Source organism: Aegilops tauschii, chromosome 3 (assembly GCF_002575655.3).
Source record: "Aegilops tauschii subsp. strangulata cultivar AL8/78 chromosome 3, Aet v6.0, whole genome shotgun sequence".
Taxonomy (NCBI): domain Eukaryota; kingdom Viridiplantae; phylum Streptophyta; class Magnoliopsida; order Poales; family Poaceae; genus Aegilops; species Aegilops tauschii.
The window spans coordinates 579,457,975-579,484,442 of NC_053037.3; the positions used below are offsets into that span (position 1 = coordinate 579,457,975).

The 26,468-nt window shown below is 44.2% G+C and overlaps 1 pseudogene; it reads left to right on the plus strand.

Annotated features, from left to right (window-relative positions):
- The first annotated feature begins 19,709 nt into the window (after positions 1-19,709).
- LOC109740533 (F-box protein At5g49610-like) lies at positions 19,710-20,814 on the plus strand (annotated as a pseudogene).
- The last annotated feature ends 5,654 nt before the right edge of the window (positions 20,815-26,468 follow it).

Consider the following 26,468-nt stretch of genomic DNA (forward strand, 5'->3'; position numbering starts at 1 on the left):
TAGGGCCTGATCCCTAGTATCCACTATGTTCTTAGATTGATGTTGCTATGACTTTGCTATGCTTAATGCTTGTCACTTTGGGCCCGGGTGCCATGAACTCAGATCTGAATCGTTTATGAATTCATCATTATATCCATGTTTTAGATCCGATCTTGCAAGTTATAGTCACCTACTACGGTTATGATCCGACAACCCCGGAGTGACAACAACCGGGCCCACTCTCGGTGATGACCGTAGTTTGAGGAGTTCATGTATTCACTATGTGTTAATGCTTTGTTCTGGTTCTCTATTAAAAGGAGGCCTTAATATCCCTTAGTTTCTAATATGGACCCCGCTACCATGGGAGGCTAGGACAAAAGATGTCATGCAAGTTCTTTTAATAAAGCATGTATGACCATTTACGGAATAGATGCCTACATTATATCGATGAACTGGAGCTAGTGTCGTATCGCCCTAGGTTATAACTGTCACATGATAATATCATCCAACAAGTCACCGATCCAATGCATACGAATTTATCTTATATTGTTCTTGCTAAGTTACTACTGTTGCTACTGCTATCGTTACTGCTACAAATTACTGCTACCACTGTTACTGTTACCGTTACTACAGTTGCTATCATCAAAACTATCATACTACTATGCTACTAACCACTTTGCTATAGATAATTAATCTCTATGTCTGGTTGACAACTCAGCTGCTAATACCTTCAAATATTCTTTGGCTCCCCTTGTGTTGAATCTATAAATTTGGGTTAAATACTTACCCTGGAAAACTGTTGCGATCCCCTATACTTGTGGGTTATCAGTTCCTTGTGCTCTTCTTCATTCTTCTAGTAGACCAATATATCATCAATGAAAACCACGACGAACTTTTCCAAGAACTCCATGAACACCTTGTTCATCATACTCATAAAATAGGCAGGGGCATTAGTCAAACCAAATGACATAACCGTATACTCATATAGCCCATACCTTGTGGTAAAAGTTGTCTTAGGTATATCCTGCTCTCGGATCTTCAGCTGGTGAAAACTTGACCGAAGATCGATCTTGGAGAAAACTTTAGCTCCCTGCAGCTGGTCAAACAAATCATTGATCATCGGCAGAGGGTATTTGTTCCTGATCGTCACCTCATTCAATGCACGATAATCAACAACCATCCTGAAAGATCCATCCTTCTTCTCCACTAGAAGCACTTGGGCTCCCCAAGGTGACGAGCTTGGTCGAATATAACCTTTCTCCAATAACTCCTTAATCTGCTTCTTTATTTCCTCCAGATCATTGGCGGGCATCCGATATGGTCTCTTTGATATTCGTCCAGTGCCTGGCAACAACTCGATCAGAAACTCTATGTCTCGGTCGGGTGGCATGCCTGGTGATTCCTCTGGAAATACATCGGGGTAATCATTCACAACTGGAACTTCCTCCTGAACAACTCCCTAAAAGGAATTCACGTGAGTTCTCCTTGGCGCATGCCTAGACACATACTTGATCCTTTTTCCCTCTAGGGTGGTGAGAAGAATCGATTTACTGGCACAGTCGATGTTTCCCTCAAATTTGGACAACCAATCCATGCCTAGAATCACATCCAATCCTTGTGACTCTAGGACAATAAGGTCGGTGGGGAAAACGTGTCTACCTATGGTTATTGGCAACTGATAACATCCCCGACTAGCCAGATACTCTGCTCCTGGGGAAATCACTAACATAGGTGACTTACTGTTGGCAACTTAAACTTGTCCACAAATCCCCTTGATATGAATGAATGAGATGCACCAGTGTCAAAAAGAACAAGCGCTGTAAATGCATTAATAAAAAACTTACCGACAACTGCGTCGGGCTGCTCCTCAATCTCCTCCACACTGACGTGATTCACCTGACCTCTGGTGAAAGGGTTGGGTTTCTTTCCAGAACTTCTATTGCCATTTCCATTCTTTGCTTCAAGACATTCACTGGCGTAGTGTCCGGTCTTCCCCCACTTGAAATAGGTAATGTGACTCAAACCTTTCTTGGCGGGTGTCGCGGGGTTGTAACGGCTCTTACTGTTGCTTCCTCCATTCCCATTACCATTCTTAGGACCACTATGGTTGTGTGAACTTCCTCCATTGTGCGAATGTCCTCCATGGTTATGCCCTCCATGGTTATGTTGAGTATGTCCTCCCGAGTACGGGGAATAGCGAGGCTTCTATTGAGCTCCAGAATTATACTTCCCCTGTCCATACTTCCTCTTGCGGTTATCTATCTGCTGCTGCTTGCCTTCAATCATGCGGGCCCTGTCTACCAGATCCTGGTAGTTGTTGAAGGTTGCCACCATCAACTGCATACTCAGCTCATCATTGAGTCCCTCAAGAAACTTCTCCTGCTTCGCGGCATCTGTGGCCACATCATCTGGGCCATAGCGTGCTAGCTTGCTGAACTCATCCACATATCGTCCCACTATACGACTCCCCTGGCGAAAGTTGCGGAACTCACGCTTCTTCAAACTCATGGCTCCAGCTGAAACATGTGCGGTGCGAAAGGCCTGCCGAAACTGATCCCATGTAACAGTAGCAATGGGGTAAGTGTTGGTGAAATTCTCCCACCAAGAGGCTGCAGGTCCATCAAGCTGATGTGCGGCAAAGCGCACTCTCTCCACATCCGTACATCCAGCAGTGGTCAGCTCCCTCCCAATCTTGCGGATCCAATCATCTGCAACAATCGGCTCGGTGCTGCTAGAGAACACCGACGGATTCAACCTTAGAAAACGGGCTAGGTTGTCAACAGGGGGTGGTGGCGGTGGGTTGTTGTTGTTGTTGCCTTGGTTCTGGATCATCATCTGCATCAAGGCATTTTGGTGCTGGATCAACTGGGTGAGCTCCGGCAGGAAAGTGAATCCGGGGTCACGTCTCGGAGGCATCTGATGGGTTAGAGGGCTGAGCATACAGAATAGAATAAAGTCTATGAGAGATTTCACTACCCATATGCATATGAGGCAAATACATTCAATTCACACCACTCAACATCAAACAAGATTCACACAAACGATCTAAACTACTGTTACAAAGAGATCGATTCTAACTACTTGGAAGAATACTACTAGTAACAGGGTGATCGTCTAGAATTTTTGATCGGTGAAAGACTCCATGGGCTCATAATCGTGATCTCTAGCATCATCATCACAGTCTTCATCCTCGTCACTGTCTTCATCTTCATGACTGTATGTGTCTGTGTCAACTAGTATGATGTAGTCGTCTTCATGAATATGCACTTCACGTTCTTGTTTCACCTCAGGTATTCCTAGTTTCCTCTTCAGGTCTTCATTTTTTTCCAGTAGCACAACAATTTCCTCTTCATATCCATTGTGGGTTGACTTGAGTTCCTCTTCTAGCTTGATATTCCTGGTCACCACCTTCTTGGTCTTCTTCATGATAGCGCACATCTGATTTTCATATCGACGAATGTGTTGATCCATCTCCTGAATGTATGCTGCAATTGATCCATCCATCCTGGTGCGACTCATCTCCCATTGTTCATCCCGGCGTCCACATATTTGATAGATGGTTTCTTCAAGATCCTTGTGGTACACCTCACAAATGCCTCCAAAAGTGATGTGGGCTGCCATGCTCTTTCCTAAGCTCCAAGTTGGTGCATCCAAGGTAAACTCAATGGGCTCGGTTGTCGGTGCAAATGTCCTTACAGGTACACGAACTTTGATCCTCCAACGCTCCTCTTATGGTAAAGTTGTAGTGAAGGTTCCGGTGAAGCTTGGTAGTCCGATGTTCAGGTACTTCGTGACTTCCTTCAAGTGTCGTCCGAAAGGGGTGTCGTTATCTGGCTGGGTGAACTTGTTCCTGGGGTCCGACATCTATAGAGTAGAAATAGAGGAGGATTAGAAATGAGTAGAGAAGAGTATCCTGTGGCTTTTCCTAGTGGTCGCGTCCTACAATCAGCGTGTGCTCTGATACCATCTTGTAACGACCACGATCCTAATGGACCGAAGTCTCTGTGCTTAAGTGTCATCCCTGGATCGGTATGCTGACACACACAGTACTCAAGAATTATAATAGAGTTCAATCACACACTTATTACATCGAGGTCCCCATAAAGAGTATTTATTACAAAAATAATATGGCTGAAGGCCATCTAAATAAAGTAACTGTGGAATCTTCGAAGATGAATGAGTCCATCAAACTCGAACGGCATAGCTGAGTGCGTGACAACGACCTAGCGCACCTTATTCTTCGTCGGTAAAGTCTGCAATATGAGACGTTGCAGCCGTGTAGGTCAGCACATGGAATATGCTGACAGAGTTACACTGTAGAGCAAATGAATGGAAGAAACTATATCTACATGCATATTTGGCTGGTGGAGGCTCTAAGTTTAATTTTTGCATAAAGCTAATTTTTCCCTACAACAAAGGAATAAATTTTATTTACTACAAAGTTTATGCCAATGATTGAGAAGGTTCCTCCAACTCAAATCCCAAAATTAACCAAGTGTCATCATTAAACCCAATACATTAATTATAGAGTGATGAGATCAACATAAATATCCACTTCTAGATACTGAAATTGTCCATAACCCGAGACACGGCTAACCATGATTAGTTTATACACTCTGCAGAGGTTGCGCACTTTTCCCCACAAGACTCGACCGCATCCATGATCGGAAGATTGAGAAAAAGTCTTTCTGAAGCATTAACTCTCTACTATGGGTAGACCGGTACACCTACTTTCCCCTACATCTGCTAGTCCACCTCTTCAAGAGCTCACACAACTTACTCAACTATGCCAGAGCCCATAATAGCTTGTGGCTGCACACGGAAGTTTCTAGGCATGAAATATCATATGATCCCATTGAGCCTGGGTGGCGAACCGAGGGAAAATTACAGGGGTACTCCGGGATTCCCATGGGAAAGCACTGATTTCTCCAGGTGCCCCAACCAATCCACCCAGATGTGTATTAGAGTTGCCACCTTAATATTGTCCAAAATTATTATCTCTCACAACTAGCATGAATCACACGAACCAATCCTTGTCTACGAGCATGGCTAAGCAATTTATGAGCATAATGTATATTCCCGGGGTGATCAAAGGTAATAGGTTCCTACCTCATAAACTACAACCAAACCACATGTTCCCAAACCTACTCATGCAAATCTTTGAGGGGTAAATCTAGTGCGTAGTAAAAACTGGGTATTGAAAAGTATGATCAAAGTGTAACTTGCCTTGCTGACGATCGGAAAACTCCAGGGATTTATAGTAACAAGCTTCGCACTCCAGAAAATCTAGCGTGAACAAACAATAACATACATAAGCACTCAAGCAAACGATGCAAAGAGAAAACGAAGAAAAGATCCAAAGAACTCATAAACAAGCAAATAACTAATCTAAACAGAAAACAAATTTTAACAGCATTATAATTATGTGGATTAGATCTTAACAGCAGGTACATGTGATTAGCTATGATTTGCAAAAAGAATCAACTAAAACGGAGCTACGAAACTCAAGAAACGAACAAAACAAGATCAAATTCAAATCTGAACTAAACTCAAATTTAAATTTTCAAAAACATGTTCAAGTTGGTTTACTGGATAGATGAGATCGCTCTGAAGACTCAGGCGTTGGTTTCGTCGAATTTGGACAAACGAGCAAAAAGTTGTGCTAGTTTGAAACAGAGGGACTAATCTGTAAAAATAAAACTACGAATAGGTCCCTGGCAAAAAATCTAAAATAAAAAGAAAAATCCTATCAAACGAACGTTCGCTACCGAACCCTACAGAATGAAAACGTTCGCTAACAGAAGCGCAAATTAGGACATTCGGAAAAAATAGAAGATGGGATTTAAGTCGTCGGATGTCGATTAGACGGTCGAGATTAGATCCAGGGGCTACCGGCGGTCGACGGCGACGGCAGCGAACGCGGCGGCGGCGGCGGCTTCGGGTGAGGGTGGCGAGGTGGCGGCGGGGCTCCGGGGATGGCGGCGTTCGACGGCGGCGGTCGGCGGCGGCTGCTTGCTGGCGCGGCGCGGCGGCTGCTTGCTGGCGCGGCGTGGCTGCTGCTGCGGCGGCGGCGGCAAGTGTGATGGCGGCAGCGCATCTCGAGGTGGAGGAGCAAGGGCCGGGGTGGCCCGGTATTTAAAGGGGTCCGGGGGGGGCGGCTTGGGCGAGGGGGCAGAGCAGCGACGGCGATGTCGTGTCCGACCCGGACACGATGGGCGGCGGCGCGGGACTCCGTTCCGGAACGGACGTGCGAGGCGATGGCGGCTGGGCCGCGGCTTGGCGCTAGCTGGGCCTGCCCAGTTCGGCCGCGAACTTTTTTTAAAACATTTTTTTAAAAAGAAAAAACACGCTAAAATTAAATATAAATAAAATCCTAAAAATACCAGAAAAATTCACGTAGTAATATGGCCTTATTAGTGACCTAGTGAACATTTTTCTGTGCCTAAATGCCTAAACTAAAAACAAGCATTATAGTACTAATTACTCCGCTAACTAATAAATAAAGTAGCGAATAAATTCAAATAAAATCTCCAAAAATTCAAAATTCAATTTCCAATATTTCTTTGCTGATTTTGAAGAAGTCATTTTATCTTCGCTCTTTATTTTAAACTAACTGGAAAAGAATTTTGAAAAACAATTTGATCCAATTACCAAATTTTAATAAATCAAAATTGGATTTTTGTGAAACCTCCAACTCTCTCAAATTGGTCCTTGAGTTGCTTAAGGTCTCCTGGATCAAAATGAACTAAAACAAAGCAACAAAAATGCATAAATCATGGATACATATGAATGATCTATAAATAACATCCAAATTGAAAATTGGGATGTTACAAACCGAAGATGACAAGGGACTTTACCGAGGAGGCATATGTGCTGACAGCAACGCGGCATGGAGGAACGACACTGGAGGCTAGAAGAAAAGTTTGGGGTAGAGCTCGCATGGCCAACACGTTGACGGACAACATGGCTGCTCAGGTGATGTCGAGCCTGAGGTTGATCAAATAGAGGGGGGATTTGCGCTCGCCCAAGCCAATGTCCTATGGGTTGCGATGTTGTTATTGGGTTAAATACATGTGATATTTTCTTTCCCCGTTACAATGCACGTGTATGTTTACTAGCAATATTTTTTAAGAAAAAGGATAAACTCTTCCCAAGCAAACAACCAACTATCTGTAGAAAAATTCAACATAGTAAAAAATGTTCACACTTTTAAAAAGGTTACAAATTCATGAAAAAGTTCAATTTTTCTAAAAATATATTTTCGTTTTAAAATGTACAAAAACTTAAAATAGTTAAAATTTCTTTTTCAAAAAAAGACATCTGTTCAAAAAAAGTTCCTCAAAAAATGCTCCAATTTCTGTAAAAATGTTAGCTTTCCTTAAAAGTATCCCAATTTTTGTGAATTTTATTAAAAATAAGGAAATTTTCGCATGTTCTCGAAAAGTAAAAAATAAATCTGGTGGACAACTACGTCATCCAAAACTACTCTTCCATCAGACAAAGAATGCTAAGTTGCTTCTTCATGTCCAAATTTCATCCTACAAAAAGCAATAATCAGTGTAGCCTTATTATTGATGTTTATTAAATTGGATATAAAAAATGGCGCATAAAGCAGGTTGTGCTCCTTTTTTCGTCCGGTGCAACGCACGTGCATTTGTACTAGCATCTCCTAATCTTTTGAGAAAATTCTAAAGAAAAATGTTTATTTGATCCCGTAAATTTCAAGGCTCAAGCAAGCATTTCGGTTGATTCTAAGAAAAAAAATATTGTGTGAACATGAGGCCAAAATTCACTTGATTTAGGGTGTGAACGTGAATAATAAGCAAACTTTGCAGGAAAATTAAATTGATTCTAAGCAAAATTTAGACCTCACATTTATGGGATCCAGTGAACTATAGGTAACCAATTCAGGAAAATTTTATGCAACATAGACACATTTTTGTTTTGTTTTTAGTGGCAATGGAGTGATTGCAGTAGAGTTTGTTTTAGTGGTTAAGTCAACCTGATTTAGAAATTGATATCAGACAACATTTATGGGATTCAACGGGTTTGGTCGTTGCTTAATGCCTAACCGTGCCTGAGCGCCGCCTTTTCTAATAAAGCGTATCAGCATCACCCTCAGCGATAATACTCATTGAGACAGAAAAATCATGGGCCAACCAAACATGCGCCAGCAGCTGCACCAGGGTGTCCGTGGCTATTGCACATAGGTGCTGGTAGCCTCGCACCACATGCCATCACCTGCTAGGGTATATATATAGTCACGACTCGCGAACACAGTGCGCACTAGGAACACCAACCCCATAGTGCGAAAGAATACTTCTGGCAACACCAATAGAAGATTGGGGGTAGCATCGCCGGTCAGGATCGTCCATAGTGGGGTCGGCCATGAAGACCGTGTCACCAGAATCAATGTCTTGTCTTGTCACACTAGCCTGTACATTCCAGGTACCTCATAATCCTGCGTACGAGATACTTCCTTTTTATAGTAAGCACATAGCTACCTTTCTGAGAGTAGTGGAAGAATCATTGAGAAATGTGTATGTGCTTTGACATATATATAGCCCGCGATGTTTTGCTGGCGATGAAGTTAAGAAAAGTAAAGAGGGTCAACATGGTGGCATATGCTTGCTTGGTCATTATAAGTCATGTGAGCTGATCATGTCAGCCTCTGCAATCCTTTATATGTAGTTAGAACCGACATGCAAAGCATCTAGATGACCTTTCAAGCGCTTGAAAGCATGCCATCTTTGAGGCGCCTACATGTCATATCCTTTTGGATACAAATAGTTACATTAATAGTAATAATCGACCGACGTAGTACATACATATCCTCACTTTAAGGCCGTAATTGATTTGAAAGATTCTAATTGAAGTTTCCTATGATAGAATCAGGATGCGTTTTTTCTATGTGGGTCCCTTGATTTGTAGGAATTTTCATTCTCGCTCTTAATTTTCTATGGGCTCGACTTCCTGGAAAGATTAATTATTTTGATTTTTCTTCGTTGTAATCAAATAAACTTTGGCACAAATTCAATCTCCGGTGAATCAAATACTTATTGAAAGAGCATTGTCGAGGATTAATTTGCAAACACAATACAGTTTGTTCACGAGGCAGCCAACTTATGTTGTTTTGGCCTGATTGTATGATTCTATGGTCTGATAATTAACCAATTCTTTTTGAGCACTTACAAAAAGCATAGAACAAGGAAGTGTCTATTTGACAGCTAGCTGATTTAAAAATGGTGAACAGTCAAGTTTTTATTCCATCCCTGATGAAGATACAACCACGTGTAGTCAGCTCCCTATCAAAAACACCAGGCCCCTTCTGCGCAGGGAAAATCGTTAACGGGTGCTTGTTAGTGCTAACGGGTTTCAATTCGTTCATCGCTGTTTTAGTCCAGTCTCATTTTTATTTTCTATAAACCGGGCTAGCCGGCTAGGTCCGTTATCCGATGGTATCCCACCCACACTTCTCCAATTAAGCAACCGGGGGGAGGGAGGGGGAGGTACTAGACAACAACAACAACATACGGGGAGCATATGCGAAAGTTTCCGACAGAGGCTCCGACATCGAAACCGGTGATGCACAAACCTAGGAGTGAAAGAGGTGGTCATGGCTACGTGGGGACTTACAAAGTCGGGGCGATGCTAAAAATCGACCTTACATGTAGCATGAGGGGGATGCTAGTGGGAGAGGAAGGTGTCCACACTAGGAGGCAACCTGTGGGGTGGAGGAGGTAAGATTGACGACAAATGACAATCTCCTTGCATACGACATACGCACCCCAATGTGTGGCATAGTGACCGCGACATGTGCCCAGTGAGCCTTGAATAAACAACAGGCTTAATCTGGGCCATGACATACAAAAAACTTTGTCTAGTCTGTCATGGGTGGAGCCCTGCACAACAAGGCAAGACCCCAGAGTGGTCAAAGCTCCTTATTTCTAAGGAAAATCATTATTGATCCTTATAAAACATGAATAATATTCACTATGATATTTAAATTTCAAACCGTCTAGAATTTAATGTGGTTCTCAGCCCAGAACAAAGAATTTCTCTTTTCGTAAAAAGAAAAGAAACATTTCTCAAGCACACATGTTAAAAAAGAACTGAATAATAGGCAGCAAAAAGAGTCGGGGGAGAGTTTTTTCAGTGAGGAGAGGAACCTGTTTTACGTTGCAAAGTAAGGAAAGGAGGGCCTACCAAGCCCAGCCCGTTTAAGAGCTACTCCTCCACTATCGAGAAATAAGATTGACAGGGATCCTCCCGGCTCCTCAGCCGTTTGGATCCCTCGCCGTTGGATCTGTGTGCTTGATCGGATGTGGGCCGTCGGATCGAGCTCCCAGATGACCTGCGCCGTCGGATTGAAGAGTTGGCACTGTAGGAATGAACAGTTTCACCCCACTGTAAAGATCTCATGCCACCACCGATATTACGGTGCCCCCGCGAGGGTATTTTCGTCATTTCACGTCTTAGGTCAACACGTGCTCATCTCAGATTCGTTGCCTCCTCCCCAATCGATCTCTCTCTCCCGCACATCTCTCTCCCGCACATCTCTCTCTCGCGCCCGCGCGAGCCGCCGCCTGCGTTCTTCCCCATCCGCCGCCGCCGCACCCATCCTCCGCGTCCGCCGCCGCCGCCACAAAACATCCTCCCCATCCGCCGCCGCCATGCCATCGCCGCCACCTACCGGACGGCGCTGTGAAGGAAGCGACCAGAGAGGGAGGCGTCGCCGGTGTCGTCAACCCATGCGGGCGCAACGCCGTGCGCGGGTGCCTCCGTGGGTTCGTGCCGCGGTCGCCGGAGGTGTAGGAGTCGCGGGTCAACTACGTAGGGGAGGATGGCTGCCGCCGCTTCCTCCCGCACTCGCTCGTCCCTCCTCCTCCTCTACGCCTCCTCCACCCGAACCCTAACCCTAGCAGCTCGCCACGCCGCCGCCGTCTCCTTCGCCCAGCCCGCCGGACCCCCGCCGTCCAGTTCCCCGGCGTCGCCGCCTCCTTGCCGCGCTCTCCTCCCGCAGCCTCTTCCCTTCACAAGGCTACACCACTGTCGGCGGCAGCAAAATGCAACAGAGGGTGCCACCGTACGGTAACGCAGCAGAAAACAAAAAATTTCCGACCTACGCACCAGCCCAGGACCACTATGGAGACTGCATACATGGTTTGATCTTTTTTGTTACCGACTCGTAGCGCAGCGGGAAGTAGAGTCGATGACGATCGGCGGTGCAGATCCCCGCAGCCAGGATTTACAACCTCCCAACCGCGAGGATGTATACCCTCATCTGCTCCTCAGACAGCCCTCCGGGAGGCGGTCGAACAGCCCCCCCGGACGGTGTCGCGGACAGCCCTTCGGGAGAACCTTCGAAACTCGAACGGTCACTCGGACAGCCCTTCGGGAGGACCTTCGAAACTCGGACGGTCACACGGACAGCCCTTCGGGAGGCACTCACGAACTAAGACCGAAACTACGATCTCTCTACAGAGTTGCACACATACGGTGTCATCTATCCGGTAGGGCTTCGCCGTCCAGAACTAGTTCCTGCCGGAACACAGACAGCCTTACGGCTCTACGAAACTCTTTTCGTGGGAGGGAGAGAAGAAGCCAGATAATGCATGGCATGTGTATGAGAGCAAGGGATGAGTGTGGAGGGCTGCCCCTCCACCTCTATTTATAGGAAATCCCAAGGGGGTAGGGTAGTTTCACAAAAAACCCAAAATGCACATGAATGAAGTCCTTCCACAAGGACCTAGGAGTGAAACCAATGAACAAGAGGGTCCCCAAGGGGGGATACCCCATGTGGCCGGCCACACCCCCATGAGGGGCCCAAAAAATGGCTCCTATCCATCCATGTCATCCCCAAGATCTTTTGGAGCAAAGCCCCAAAAGGTGGCTTTCCATAAAGTAACCATAAAGCAGATTTTCACTATTCACGACGACATTTTTCAGCGTCTGATCGAACTGAAAATATTTATGTGGGCTAAGAACATTTCCAGTACCCACTAAAATGATTTTCAACGCATTCCGAAACAATTCCGGTTTTAGTGATTTTCATCTGCGAAACGCATCTGAAGTGGCTCCGGCAGCTCCGGAACATTTCCGGTTTTTATCTCAGAAAATTCCAAAAAGCTTCCAGAATGATTCTGGCATCCTCCAAGAATTATCAGGCATGTGCCGAAACCAATTTGACTTAATGGTGTATCCCGAAACAACTTTTTGGTATCATCGAAACTTATCCGATGACCTCTCTCTGCGGTACGATTCCGCTGTCTGAAACTTTTCGGTGTCCGAAACTTTTTCGGTGATTTTCTCTCAGACTCCCTGTCTAGTATTCAGCAGATAGATGACCCTTAAGCGTGTGACCCTATAGGTTCGGTGAAGTATAGACATGACCCGGAACCCCTTCCGATCAATGATCAACATCGGAGCCGTGGACACCCATATTGACCCCTATACCCACACGAATAAATATTCGAGTGAACCTCCAGTTGCCGTGTGCTATTCCTGTTGCTTCGCGATATGTTACAAATACCCGAGGTGAGACATGTTGGCATTCTCGTGGATCAACAACTTGTCCACTATGCTAGTTACCTCGTTACCGGTTTTGTTCTCTTTTCTCTTTTCTTGTTCCGGCATCCCCGTGATCAAATGACAAAGTGTCTGGCCAGACGATGATGGACACCGTAACACCGAGAGGGCCTGAGTATATCTCTCCATCGTCGGAGGAGCAAATCCCAATCTCGAGCTATCAAGTTACTTAACATACTTTCCCATGAACCCGTAAGCCGCCGTAATAGCCATCCAGTTACGGATGACGTTTAAAAAACCCCAAAGTTCATGAAGCAAGCATGAAGAAACTCGATACTCTCATGGTCTAAGGAATTATGCAAACATTAACTATCTATGTGTTATAAACCATTAACTTGTGACGAATGTATCTCATAGCATAACATCAATCCGGGTCGATTCAACACAAATGTTCTCTTAACATTGTGCCCTCAAAGTTGCTGGCATTGACATGCCCATGATCAGGAAAACAGAACCATCATGCAACACTTGAGCTAGTCTTAGAGGCCAGACTAAGAATACTTCTTACCGTTTATTATTCCACACGTGCATATGAGTCTTCCTCCGAGCCTCGTGTTATTGCAGACTCGAGAACCATAGCAGTTATAGCATGGAACATAAACATAATTATGAACTTGGAGATAAATAATATCATTTATTATTGCCTCTAGGGCATATCTCCTACAGCCACCACAGGGATGGGTGCGAGGAGCTGTGGTGAGCGCCCTTCCTTTGCCTCCTCTTGCTTGTACGCCAACATGTGAGAGCTGGGAGGAAGGGTGGAGGCCATGGAGGTCGTGGGGGAGAGGAACAGGATGCCGCGGGGGAAGAAGAAGATGCCCCACTCGTTCCTGGAGTTGGTCTTCGCGTCATTTCATTGTATGCCCCTTGTTCTTCTTGCTCGTTGGCTGCTGCTCATCAATGATTTTTCGTTGTTTTCATGCAGATTGGTCCGCTGTTACCGGATTCTTGTGCTTTTGGTCGATCCCCTGGTCATTGCGTCCGTTGATATGTGCCTGCGCATCGTTTGGTAGCAGCCTGGTGCGTCTCCCTTCGTGGATCTGTAGGTCAACCCTTTTTCTCCTCCTCGTTTCCACTCCTCATCGTTTCCAGGGCTAGGTCCACTGTTGAATGGTGATATGATTTGTATGCAGTTTGGCCAATGAGGACCTTTTGTTTCTTGTCTTTTTTCGGGTAAAGGGAGTATTATTCTCTTTGCTTTTTTAGTGGAATGTGCCTCTATGCCTTTTGTTCCTTGCCTAGATCCTGGTAGGACCTGCAATTGTCGTTTCTTTGTGCATGGAATGCTGGTGGTTTTGTTCCGTTGTGCATGAAAGGCTGGGTTGTTTGGAATTAGTGGGCTAGCTAGGTTCCAAGAGGGATGTTTGTTTATATTGATTAGTCAGATTGACCCCAAATCTCCAGGATGGACGTGAAGGTAATCGCTTGGCTATGAGTGTTTTTGGTTTCAATGTGTTTTGTGAATCAGGGCGGAATGCAATTGCAAAAATTGGACTGCAGAGATGGTACTCACTTTTGCCATGACTGCATTTGCAGAATTAGTAATATATAGCTCTTGGGAAAGTAAAGTGCGTATACATATAATCTGAAACTGGTGTGGTTCTTTCAATCCTACCTTGTTACTGTTGAGACACACCATAGAGCATGTTATGCAAAGAGTATTAAAATTGGTAAAGCGCAAAGTATCCACTCAGGTGCAACTAGCTGATGCTTACAAAAGGATTGCATTGTTGCTTGATTTTTGTCATACTGAATTCTGATATGGGTGAATAAAGGCTAGGTACAGAAAGAAATAATAAGTAAGAAAATTAAATTTATAACTGTTGATTACAAGCATGCATCTGTATGGATTTATGAGATTCATAAATTTTTTGACTCTAGCAGAAGATATGACATAAAGAAAGCTAAACCACTGCACGTGGGGAAATAGAAGATGATCCTATATGTTTGGCTAGCCTGAGTGACACGATAAGTTCCTGAGAGCCCTGTGTCAGAACAGAGTAAGGTTGCAAAGAAATGCAAGACAAACACCATGAAAATCTGATAGAGAGCACTAGAGTTCCAACAACAAAGGAAACAACTGACTCACTATTTGCTTCATCAGTACAGAATCTGTACAACGCAAATGGTAATCTCACAGAGAGCACTAGAGTTTTTTTCCTGAATTATGGCTATCTTTTAGAGTAGTAATGCTAATTTGAGTCGATATAACGGTGTTCCGTACCATCCTAAAAATGCGTCTCTAGTGACAGTCATAGTTCTTCATTTTCATTGGATTCCTATATGGTTTCTAAATATTCGATGTTCTGAATATTAAGGAATTACTTAATTTCTAAAATATGTGCATATCCAGTTATCATCATTGAGGGAATCAATTGGCATAATTTTAATGTGTACGTATAGTTGATTAATATTCAAAATGTCATGCTATGTAACCATGGGGTTTAGTTTTGCATCATGCTTGCCTCTGTTGTTTTGCTTGCTTAATGGTCCTACTCTATTGAGTGTTGCAATGCTGACAAGTTTAAGCTGCATCAGGTCACCTGCGCACGATGTGTCCATTTGATTCAAATTTTGAAACATGAGAGCTGGAAAAGCATAGGCTGGATTACAAAAACGGCAGCAGACTGGATGCTGAACTTCATCTATCCTCCATTGATCCTTTGCTGTGTACACATATAGAAGCGCTGAAGACTGTTCGGTGACTGATGTGAAGCAAAGTTCAATGGCTCCTTCAGTGCTATATAGAGTTGGATCAGCCATTACGCAGTCGATGCAATGTTCGAAGCACTAAGCAGAGGTATTGTCACGTGGTTTCTGATTGCTTATCTGAACTAAAAAATCTGACTCGCTGTTTTGATTCAGCAGCATTGCTTTTCAGATAATATAGGAGAGTGGAAGGTTCATGCTCATTTTTCTTTTTTGTATTTTTTATTCTTCATACTTGTACTATTTATTCTTGCAAATCTGTACTATTGAAATAGAAAAATCATCTTGTGCTGTTCAGACCCATATATTTATCCTGCAATATGTGAATGAATGTTTATATTGGCATCCTGCTGTAGAAAATGGTTAGCTTAGCAGCAACTATTGTGTCTTCTAATTATGTCGCCTCAAATTTGTAGGAACGCTATTGTTTCTTTCGAAATGCTATTGGATCTTATAAAGATTTTTGGACCTGTTATTCATTCAACATTGTCAGCTAGCTCACCCACTGGAGTATAACTTCAAGCCGAACAGAGGTATGCTCTCCAACTTTACTTGGGGAAGGGAACTGGGTGTTGCTAAGAGAGATGTTTTAAAAACTTGTGTTGCTACAAGCTACTAGGAACTCGGTCTGAGGTGGCGAGTTGGTCGCGAACTTATGTTTTGCTTATACTGGTCCTGTCCCTGATAAGGGTGTGTATCGAGTGTTTGCCAATTTAGTTCTAGCATGTTGAGTCCATGGACAAGTATGGATTATTCTCTTTAGCTTTAGCCAATTTAGGAGACAACCGCTGTTTTCCTGCACATTTGCATATAGTTTCAGTCGCTATGATAGTAAACTTGCTCTCAACGACTCCGATCTTACAAAATGTTAGGTCTCCTTAGTTTCAACTATGGTTTTACAGGTTCTAAAATTGTTTCTCTGATGCGAGGTGCCATGTTGTGGATAACAAGGAGATTATCAAGGCGGAGCGGCGGTGAGTATGGAGCTCATAATCATCAGTTCATCACCATGAAGCGGAAGAAATGGTATAGCTTTGCCATGGTGAGGTTCTCACCTTCTTTGTGAGTCCTTTGTTGATATGCTCGGGCTTAAGACTGCTTTTGTGTCATCAAGGGTAAGGCAAGCATGAAAAATGCTCCAGTCGTCTATTATATCTTCTACGCTTTTTTGTATGTGGCATCAGTATTTATTCAATGGTTTTGATGTTTCTATACAAAGCTGGAAATGGATAGATAGTACTATATATTATTGTTGGTTGCCCATAGAGTAGGTACATGTAGGTTTCCTTGTTAATGTAAAGCTGCAAATAACCAAGGTCTTCTGAAAATCAGAAACTACTGTACCAGTTTTTCATGTCTCGGTGAATCTGGAACAACCTTAATAATTATTCACAATTGCATGTAGTCTTTCCTCTGACCTCGTCCGGTCATCCCCTAGCTGTCTGTTGTGTGTCCTTTCCTGATTCGTTTGTCGTCTCGCAGCTGGACTTTGGCAGCCGCTGCTCCTCGGCAACAGGAGGTACAGCCGCTGCCACCACTCCTTCGCAGCGACGCAGGCCAGCGACGAGGAGGCTCACAATGGTGGGGGACGCATCACCATCTGCCAGAGAGGAGAAAGGCATACCTACCCCTTTAACGATTGAAATGCAGGTCCAGGGGAAACATCTGGTTAGTCTGCTTGTTGTTCTGGACATGAATCTCGCGTTTGGTTGAGTTTCAGATCTAACGGGAACTGAAACTAGCTCTTAGGATATAAATGTTCTTGTATAGTTTCAGTTTTATGTACCTTTTGATTGATAATATTAAGGATATGCCTCTAAGATCTGTTTGCCAATTTACAAATGTGTTTCCATGCTTCTCTGTCTTCATGTACTGTGGTCTTTTCTATTCACTACTCAAAAAATTGGAGTACTATGTAGCCATCTCATTCCAGATTTTTTGCCACTTGTGTTGCTCGCACTACTAAAATATTTTAGTCTATATGGGTTTTCAGAATGGTATGGTTGTAACTGTAATCTTCATTGTTAGTCAAAGTACTTATATTATTGAAATATTGTGGTTCTCTATGAATATCAATTCTCATAGGGTGACTGAATTAGACTCTGGCACGAACTACCATATTATGGTTATGTACCAAAATAAAATATGCTTTAATCTAAGCTCTAAGACTACATGAACTACCATATTTTCTCATTTGTTGGCTAGAGTAAAAAATAGGGGCATGCTCTAACGGTGGCACATTTCATTTGCAGCAGTACTGTTGGGCCAATTGATGCTAGGTGTACATTGAGATGTTTCAGAAAAATAGATCCTTGATGCCGGACATAGTGCAATGGTGAGATCCACTTATTTATGATGTTAAGGATGATTGTTATGTTAAGGATGATTGTTAGGCTGGCATGTGGAGCTGTACTAATAAGCTATGAGAAGGTCGATGCGTGAATTATATTCTCACTATAAATAAAACACACTGAATTCTTTTGTTGACATGATATGTCCATCGGCAGGTCCTCACACCACAACACCCGAGCAAGGCTGGCAAGGCCTGCTCGCCATGGCCTACCACATCGTCGAGACGGGGCGAGCACGTGATCACCATCAGCAGGTCCTTCGTCACAACACCCGAGCGAGCGAGATGTTCAGACAAAGTTATATGATACACTGCTATTGACATATGTCGTAGATGGACAGTACATATCGTTTCTCTCCATGTTACAATTTCTGTGACCTCGGCATTTGGAAGACATGTCATCCGAATAGTCTATCATAACTGAACCATTACTATCACAAGCATCTTACTTTTAGAATTCATATGATGGTTCAGTTATCTATATTATGTGTGCCATTTGTTACCTCTGAAATATATATTATGTGTGCCCTGTCATGTTAGTTTATTTTTGGTGCCAAAATGCTGCTGAGCATTTGGTGTGACTGATTGCACTGCCCATTTAGTGTTGTCTGGGCATATGCCATGTATTGGACACAACCATGTTATCTATAAAAGAAATTTTCCGCTTCTATGCATTAAACTGATCCATTCTTTTTTCTCGCAATAATATATACTTTGTTTATACGCTTGGATAATGGGTTGAGCCAGGCACCACGCGCCAAGGCGCGTTTCCTATCTAGTATATATTCATTCAGTCCTAGGAAGGGAAGACCTACCCACCCACCCCGACGGCCCGATGCCGTCACTACCACTCCACCGCTCTCTTCAGATCGAACGAGATCTAGGGCGTGAGCTCCCGTTCGCTGATGCATGTTACTCTCGAGTTATCTTGCCTCATTGCATTCCATTGCAGTTGATCCGTCAGCAAAATTCTCAAAAGGAAAGGATCCGGTTGTTTCGTGTTTTCCTCTCAATGCGTCCACTTGCAATAATAAGGTGTGTGTTGAAACAAGGTCGTGGTCTCCCCATGCGGCATGGCAATTTAAACTGAATACCGATGTCTCTGTTCTCAATGGAGTTGCGGGAGCAGGTATGAATATGATCCTTAGGGACCATGAAGGAGGCACCATTTTTAGCTCATATCGTCATCTATTTGATGTGATGATTTCTGTAGTATGAGTTCACAGCAATTAAGGACGGACTCATGCTGGCCTCAGAATGGAGTAATCTTCCTATAGATGTTGAAAGTGGTAGTCATGAGGCAGTAAAGATGTTGCAAAGTGGAGATACTAACAAATCAAAGTATACCTTTTTTACCGGGGGGATTTAGGATAATCTAGTCGAACATAGTTCTTGTATCACTCATATACGACATAGTCAAAATTCAGCTAGTCATTTCGTGGCTACTTTTGTAGAGCTCAGTCCGAACTGCTGCATGGCTCGGGTCTAGGCCAAAGGAAGTCCTGGACATTGTCGGTCGTGATTGTAATTCTTGAGGTTGAGTAATACAAGAATTTTTCATTTTTCACAAAAAAAACTTAGTGCTCACACAATCTTATATTGAAAGTATCCGGTATTATGTGATAATGCTAGTAAATTAAGTTACAATAATAAGTCAAAAAGAAAACTTACAATAAAAAGTTGCATTTATAACAGAAAATTAACTGGGCCCATACTTGAGAGCTCGCTCGTTGCGCCCGGTGAGAGAAAACGAAACTGCCAAGAACAGCCCGTTTGAGAGCCCAGCCCAGCCCAGCCCATCTGCATGTGTGTTTATTATATCCGCGAGAGTAAGGGGGTGTTTGGTTCAGGGACTTTTTAGTCCTAGAGGCTAGAAAAAGTCCCTAAAAAGTCCCTAGGAACCAAACGGGAGGGACTTTTTTTACAGGGACTAAAAAAAGACTCTACTAGAGAGTCTTTTTTGATTAGTCCGTGGGACTAGAAAAAGTCTTAGGACTTCTAAACCAAACACCCCCTAAGTATGACCTACCGACCTCTCCTCCTCTCCCACTACCGTCGCTCCTCGCACGGATCCAGAGCGACCATGGCGGAGGCGGCCAGTGCAGCAGGACGGACACAACTCCTTCCTGGCCTCCCCGATGAGATCGCCATCTGGGAGATACTCATCCGCCTCCCCCCCCCCCAAATCCCTCCTTCGCTGCCGCGCCGTCTGCCCCTCCTGGCGCCGCGCCACCTCCGCTCGTGACTTCCTTCTTGCCCACCACGCCCGCCAGCCCAGCCTTCCCCTCCTCTACGTCGACACTGACGACCAATCGTCCATAGACATCCTCACCTGCAACCACCGGATAGACGACAGGCTCCAGTCCATCGCTCGACTCGATGATGCCATCGACTTCTCTCTAGTGGCCTGTTGTGACGGCCTCCTCGTCTTAAGCACCTGTAAAGAAAGTGGCTTATCCAAGTACAACCCGGCCACTCGTCAATATGCTCCACTCCACCAGCTTGATGGCTTTAGGTTCTTGGGGATGTACCCACACAGCCCTACCGGTGAGTACCGACTATTGCTCTGCCCAGAGGACGATGATCAAAGTGGCTCCTACGTCTTCACATTAGGCTCTGGCCAGCCGCAGAGGCACGTAGACTGCCCAAGTGACAAGGAACTGATGAACTCCCCCGGATCTATCCTTATCAGAGATAGCTTGCATTGGCACGCAGACAACTTGATAATGGTATTTGACACCACTGCTGAGTTGTTCCGGCAGATGCGCTCTCCGATTGTTCTGCCAAATGACCATGCTGACCTGTTTGAGATGGATGACATGCTTGGCGTGTTCAGTCTTAATGACGAAGAGACCATTCTTGATATATGGGTGATGCAGGACTATGAAGGTCAAGTCTGGGCCTCCAAATGCCGGGTTGAATTGCTGATTGCAGAGCTCATGGTGCAACTAGAAAACTTTGGCGATTGTTGGAATGTGGAGGCTGCATATTGGGATGGTGATGTGCTCGTGCTGGCCAAATTTGACAATAACTCGCCACTTCAGATTGACATGGATGGCAAGTTGGTTGCTAGTCTCCATCGCAGATTCCTCTGGCATACTGGACTTCGGCTCAAGCAATCTCTAGTTTCACATACCTTCTTCCCGGCACTAGAGGGTTATGTTGTCAATGCTTCGCCTTTCATCTGACTGGATGGTTATGTTCTGAATATTATTTAGCTTTTCATCCAAGGGATGTTGAGTGTGGTGGTGCTTCTTAATGGCCTAGATCTCCGTATCGACATGAGCTGCAGTATGTATTAACTCGATCCTCTATGAACCCAATAGTTTTCTTTGCTGATGTATAAAAAGTTATGATCAAGAAGCTCTTGCTGATGTGTGGTTGTGTTATATTTCTATTAATATCATTTTGGGCTGAAGTGATTGCGGTGAATGTTGATGCTAAAATTACAAGTCATTTGTATCAGCGTCGGAAATCATGTCTATGTTTTCTTGAACTGAAAAATGGACTTTGCTTTTGACCTCGTTATATAGTGGTCTCCTTTATACTTAATTGTTAGTAATCTAGCTTCCTCTTGGTCTCTGTTTATTGAACCTAATAATTGACATGTCTTTTTATTGAGGTCTTCATTTTTAGAGTTTACCTAGTTGTCCATAAATACTAAACATTAGAAAATGTAGAGTTGATTCCTGTTTCTATGTTTTGTTTTGGTTGATGGCAAAGGCAGATTATCCTCGTTGACTAGCAACAGTAGATAAATTGAATGATTGCATTATAGTCAACTTTCATGTCAATGTTCTGTTGCAGTTCTTTCATGTTCATGATTCCATTGCATCTGGTTAGGTATTGAAACATAGTGCTATAATTCTGCCTTCGTGTTGCATCATTTAGAATTACATATATAACTTCACTTTAACTGCTAACCACTTTAAGGAATTGTTGCTTCATGTGATCTTTGATCTGAACATATGCATGAGAAATGAAACTTGTGCTGATGAGCAGAAGATGAAGAATTAGGCCCACCATGAGCCGGCTAGTTCCATTTTGATGTATACAAGTTATGATCAATGAGCTCTGAATGTTTCATGGTCGCATGAAATTTGTACATGTGTGAACATCCTTTCGGGATGAAGTGGCTATCATGCATGTTGATGCTAGAATTATTTAGTCGTTTTGGTTAGCATTTGAAATAGTTGCCTGCCTCATGTCTCTGTTTTACTTTGAACTGAACAGTTAATTGCCTTGGTTTTTTTATTGATGTCTTTTTGTTTCTTAGAAGAGATCATCCTATGGTTTTCTTAATCTAAATTGTTAGCCAATATACATCAGTTTCCTGTTTCCAAGTATTGTTCTAGCCCACGATTAAATATGGCAGATTATCCTCTCAATTTGTTCAGTAGAAAGTTGATCCTGATTGTTAGAGGAGCTTTGTGCACTGCTCGTGAGATTGAACGGGAATGGCCGCCGCCTTACAGTCAGCTTGTCAGTGAAATGTTCTGTTGCAATTCGTTCTTCATGTGCCCATTGCATCTGGTTAGGTATTTGAATAATTCTGTTATAATTTCCGTTGTTGGTCACAACACATATGATGTGTCATTCCTGCAGGATAATTCCTTAGCTGTTCACATCGATTGTAGGATACTAAGAAATTATACAAGCTGGAGACAAAGAAAATTGGAGTGTGTGGTTACAATTTACACTGTTGATTCAGTATACAAGCATTTACCAGCTGAAATAGTAGATGCAGCTCGTCTACAAACAGTAGTTGCAGAGCAATTGTGAGCATCCTTGCCTGTATTCTTTGCTTTACGATGCAAGGTTGCAGTTCTTGTGTTTCTTTAAGGACATTCACCACCCGATCGCCTTTCCCGCAATTTTTTTCCTCGAGATGACAGCCTTGATTCATATTCTAGTTTGTCCAAGAGCTTTAACTAAGGCCATTGGTTTAGCTGAAAACTGGAGGGAGGTTAACTGAAGCTGAAGGTCAGTTAAGAACACCCAGCAGAAACCGGTGAAAAACAATGAAACGTGTGTGAGAAGCAGCAGAACCAAACTGAAAGGAGGAAGAGCAGTGACAGAAAATTGTGCGGAAAGAATAGAAGGAAAATACTAGGTGAACAAGCAGATGGAAAATGGTTAGAAGTTATAAACAACTAACAAAAAATAATTTGTAGACTAGAATAGAAACAAAGAAAAGAATTTCCTAGCAAACATGTACCTTGGATCATTCAGTACTTTCTAGGAGGCGTTCACTCTGTTTTCTTGAGTAATCATGTACCTAGCAAAAGAAGTACCTATCATCCAAAAACTGGTGTGGTGTGCTTAGGAGCTGTATTTTTTGTCCTTGAAATCGCTTCATGGCCAGACTCTCTTCAGCATTCTTTGATATGAAGAAGATTGGCTTTAGCATTTTGAACTGTATGTTATTTTTCCTTTCATACCTAACTGGTTTATGTTTACCAAAAAGGCTTTCGCCCCGCTTTATATATAAAGCACCGATCAACAAGCACCCAGTACAAACGCACGCCACTACAACACACGCACACACCCAGGACAGGATACATAGGCGCCGAGCGCAGCAACACCACTCCTAGCACTACCGCCGCGAAGATATGAAGCCACATATGACGAACCATGGGCTCCAAGGCGGCGCCTTCAGGAAGGGAACGACACCGGAGCGCCGCCACCGCCCGATCCGAGGATCAGAGTTTCCCCTGGAGCTGCATGACGGGCAATGAGAGCCGCGACGACGCCTTCAAGAAGGGAACGAGCTTCGCCGCCGCCGGTCCCTCCGAAGAAAGAACAGGTTTTCACCCCGGCCAACACTCACCGCCACCCAACGCCACACCCCGGCTACCACGCCGTCCACACGGCCATGGCCAGCGGGCAGCACCAAGCCACGGACTCTTCCCAAGAGCACCGCGCTACCACCACCAGGGCCGCTGCCCCGGCATCCAAGACCTAGACACCGCCTCACCCGAGATATGTCGCTACCCCGACCAAAGAGACGAGCGCAAAGGTCCGGCGTCCTTTCACACCCCTGGGCGACCCCAGCGTCGAGACCCAATAGGCCGGCCAGAACTGGCATCCATCGGATTCGATCGCACGGGCGAGCGTACGCGGCCGAAAGAAAGAGCGCAACAAACCACTAAATCAGGACCGCCTAGTTGTCTACAATAAAACACCAGACTATTTAATACTTCTCCAAGTACAACATTAACATCAGTACCCCTAAAAAACAACATTAACATAAAATCTGTACCATATAATTCATAAAAAAAAGTAAAAATGAAAAAGAAAATAAAAGATTTGTAGTAAAAGTTCAATTTTAAAAAAAATTCATAGAATTAGAAAAAGTTCATCAAATTTTGAAAAGAATATGAATTTCGAAAAAAGTTAATGAATTCAGAAAAAAGTTCATCGAATCAGAAAAAGTAGTTCAACGATTCTGAAAATAGTTCACAAATTTGAGAAAATATCATCGATGTTGCAAAAAAAGTTCATCGAATTTGAAAAAAATAGTTCACCAATTCCGAAAATAGTTCACAAATTTAAAAAAAGTTCATCGGATTTGAAAACTAGTTCTTGAAAAAAAGTTCATCGGATTTGAGAAAATTTCATAGAATTTGAAATAAAGTTCATCGATTTGGAAAAAGTTCATCCAATTCAAATTAAAGTTCATCGAATTTGAAAAAAGTTCCTTGAATTGAAAAAAGTTCATGCATTTTGAAAAGGAAATAAGTTCATCTGTTTGAAGGAAACTTCGTGAATTACAAAAAGAAAAAAAGGACAGAGGAAAAGGAAAAAAGAAATGAAAGGAAAAAAGAGGCAGCAAAAGAAAAGAGGAAAGGCATCTATGTAATCACGTCAGGCTGTGGTGGCCTGGTGATTATCGCGCCTCAGAGGATACTTAGAGGTCGCCGGATCGATTCCCACGTGCCCAACCTTTTTTAGTGTTTTAGAAACAGAGTAAGAGAATGATGGGTCGGCCCAGATTGCAGCGCTGTAGGCGCCCGTTTGCTGAGATGTACCGTAACGGGCACCTACAGCGCTAAATACGAAATGCCTTTTTTTATCTCGACATGGATCTTAATGGAGAGGGCCCGAGCCAGGCCCAAAGAAGTCCAGAAAAAAGGATGAAAAAGGGACTACATCCAGAGCACCAACTTCCATAAACGTGCCACCTTCAAGGTTCCACTTGGAGAGCCGATCGTTTTGCCGGGCTAGGGTTCAAGATGTCATCAAGCGGGGCTTCGGGATCTGTAGCGGCGGATCAAGTAGAGACCGAGGATGTGGAGAAGCTGATGAAGGAGTTGGGACTGACAGAGGAGGATCTGGACGATGTGGTCTTTGATGAGAAGGAGGCGCCGCCGGAGGCGGCCCGGTGGGTTGCCCTAGTCAGGGTTCACACAAACAAATCTTATAGTCAATTCTGGTTCTTCAAGAACATGCGAGCGGCGTGGGATCTGCGCAAGAAGTAAGATTCAAACCCTTGGAGGACAATCTATACACTGCCCAATTCTCATGCTTAGGGGACTGGGAGAGAGTCACTCAAGATGGCCCTTGGCACTTTAGAGGGGATGCGGTGATCATCAAGCCTTATGATGGATTAGTGAAACCTTCAACTGTTTCGCTTGACACCATAGAGATATGGGTTGAAATCCACGACGTTCCAGATTTGTATGCACATCTAGTGCCAGCCCTTGCGGCCAAGGTTGGGGAGGTTCTCTTTGCAGAACCCCAATCACAGGATTTTGCTGGTAACTTTTACCGTGTCTGGATAAAAATCAATGTCACAAAGCCTCTGAAGAATGCCGTTTCAATGATTCGGGATGGTAAGCGGCAGATCTATCGCATCAAGTACGAGAAGCTTCCTGATTGGTGTGCGGTGTGCGGTATGCTGGGCCACCTTTTCAAGGAGCATGGGACTGGAATTCACCCACCGTCAGCGCTGATATTCAAGGATCTGCGAGCAAACTGGGCAATGAGGACCGGGCATGGACCTGGCAACGGTCGAGGCCGGGGAGGAGGACGCAGAGGAGGACGAGGAAGGGATGCACAGCATAGAGAACGATCAGGTGATGAGGGAGAGGAATGGGAGAAAGGAGCAGACTCTGACGCAAATATGCAAGACGCTGATAATAACAGAAAAAGAGCACCCGAGCCGGCGGCAGGGCAGCATGCATTACTAGCAATAGAGGCAGCTGAGCGGGCCAACATGCAGCCCCTTCCGGTCGTTCCTCTCAGCCGTAGTGGCAAGCAGGACCCAAAGAGGGCAAAGGTGTTAGTAGAGCAGGAGAAGAACAACGCAACGAAGAATAATGTGCAAGCAAAGGGAGATCCAAAGATGGCGGCCCCGGTTGACGGGCGCCGCCGAGCCCAATGAATGCCTTCTGCTGGAACTGTCGCGGCGCGGGCAAAGCCGCGACATTCCGAGAGCTTCGCGAGTTCGCGAAGAAATTTGCCCCTACCCTGCTATGCATTGTTGAAACACAGATAGAGGGATCTCGGGTAGAAGCATTAGCTGGTACTTTGGGTTTTGATAATTCATATGCTGTTAGTAGCCAAGGGCGAAGTGGTGGTATTGGACTTTTTTGGAATAATGCAATAAAAGTAGAGATTCTCGGTTACTCTGTTTATCACCTTGATGTTGCGGTTGAGGAACAAACCAATGGAAAATGGAGGCTGACTTGTGTATATGGCGAGGCACAAACACAGTTGCGACATCAAACATGGACAGTCCTAAAAAACAATAGCACTTTGCACTCGTTGCCATGGCTGTGTATGGGTGACTTCAATGAAGTGCTACGTCCGGATGAGCACGAGGGAGTTGGACAGCGGA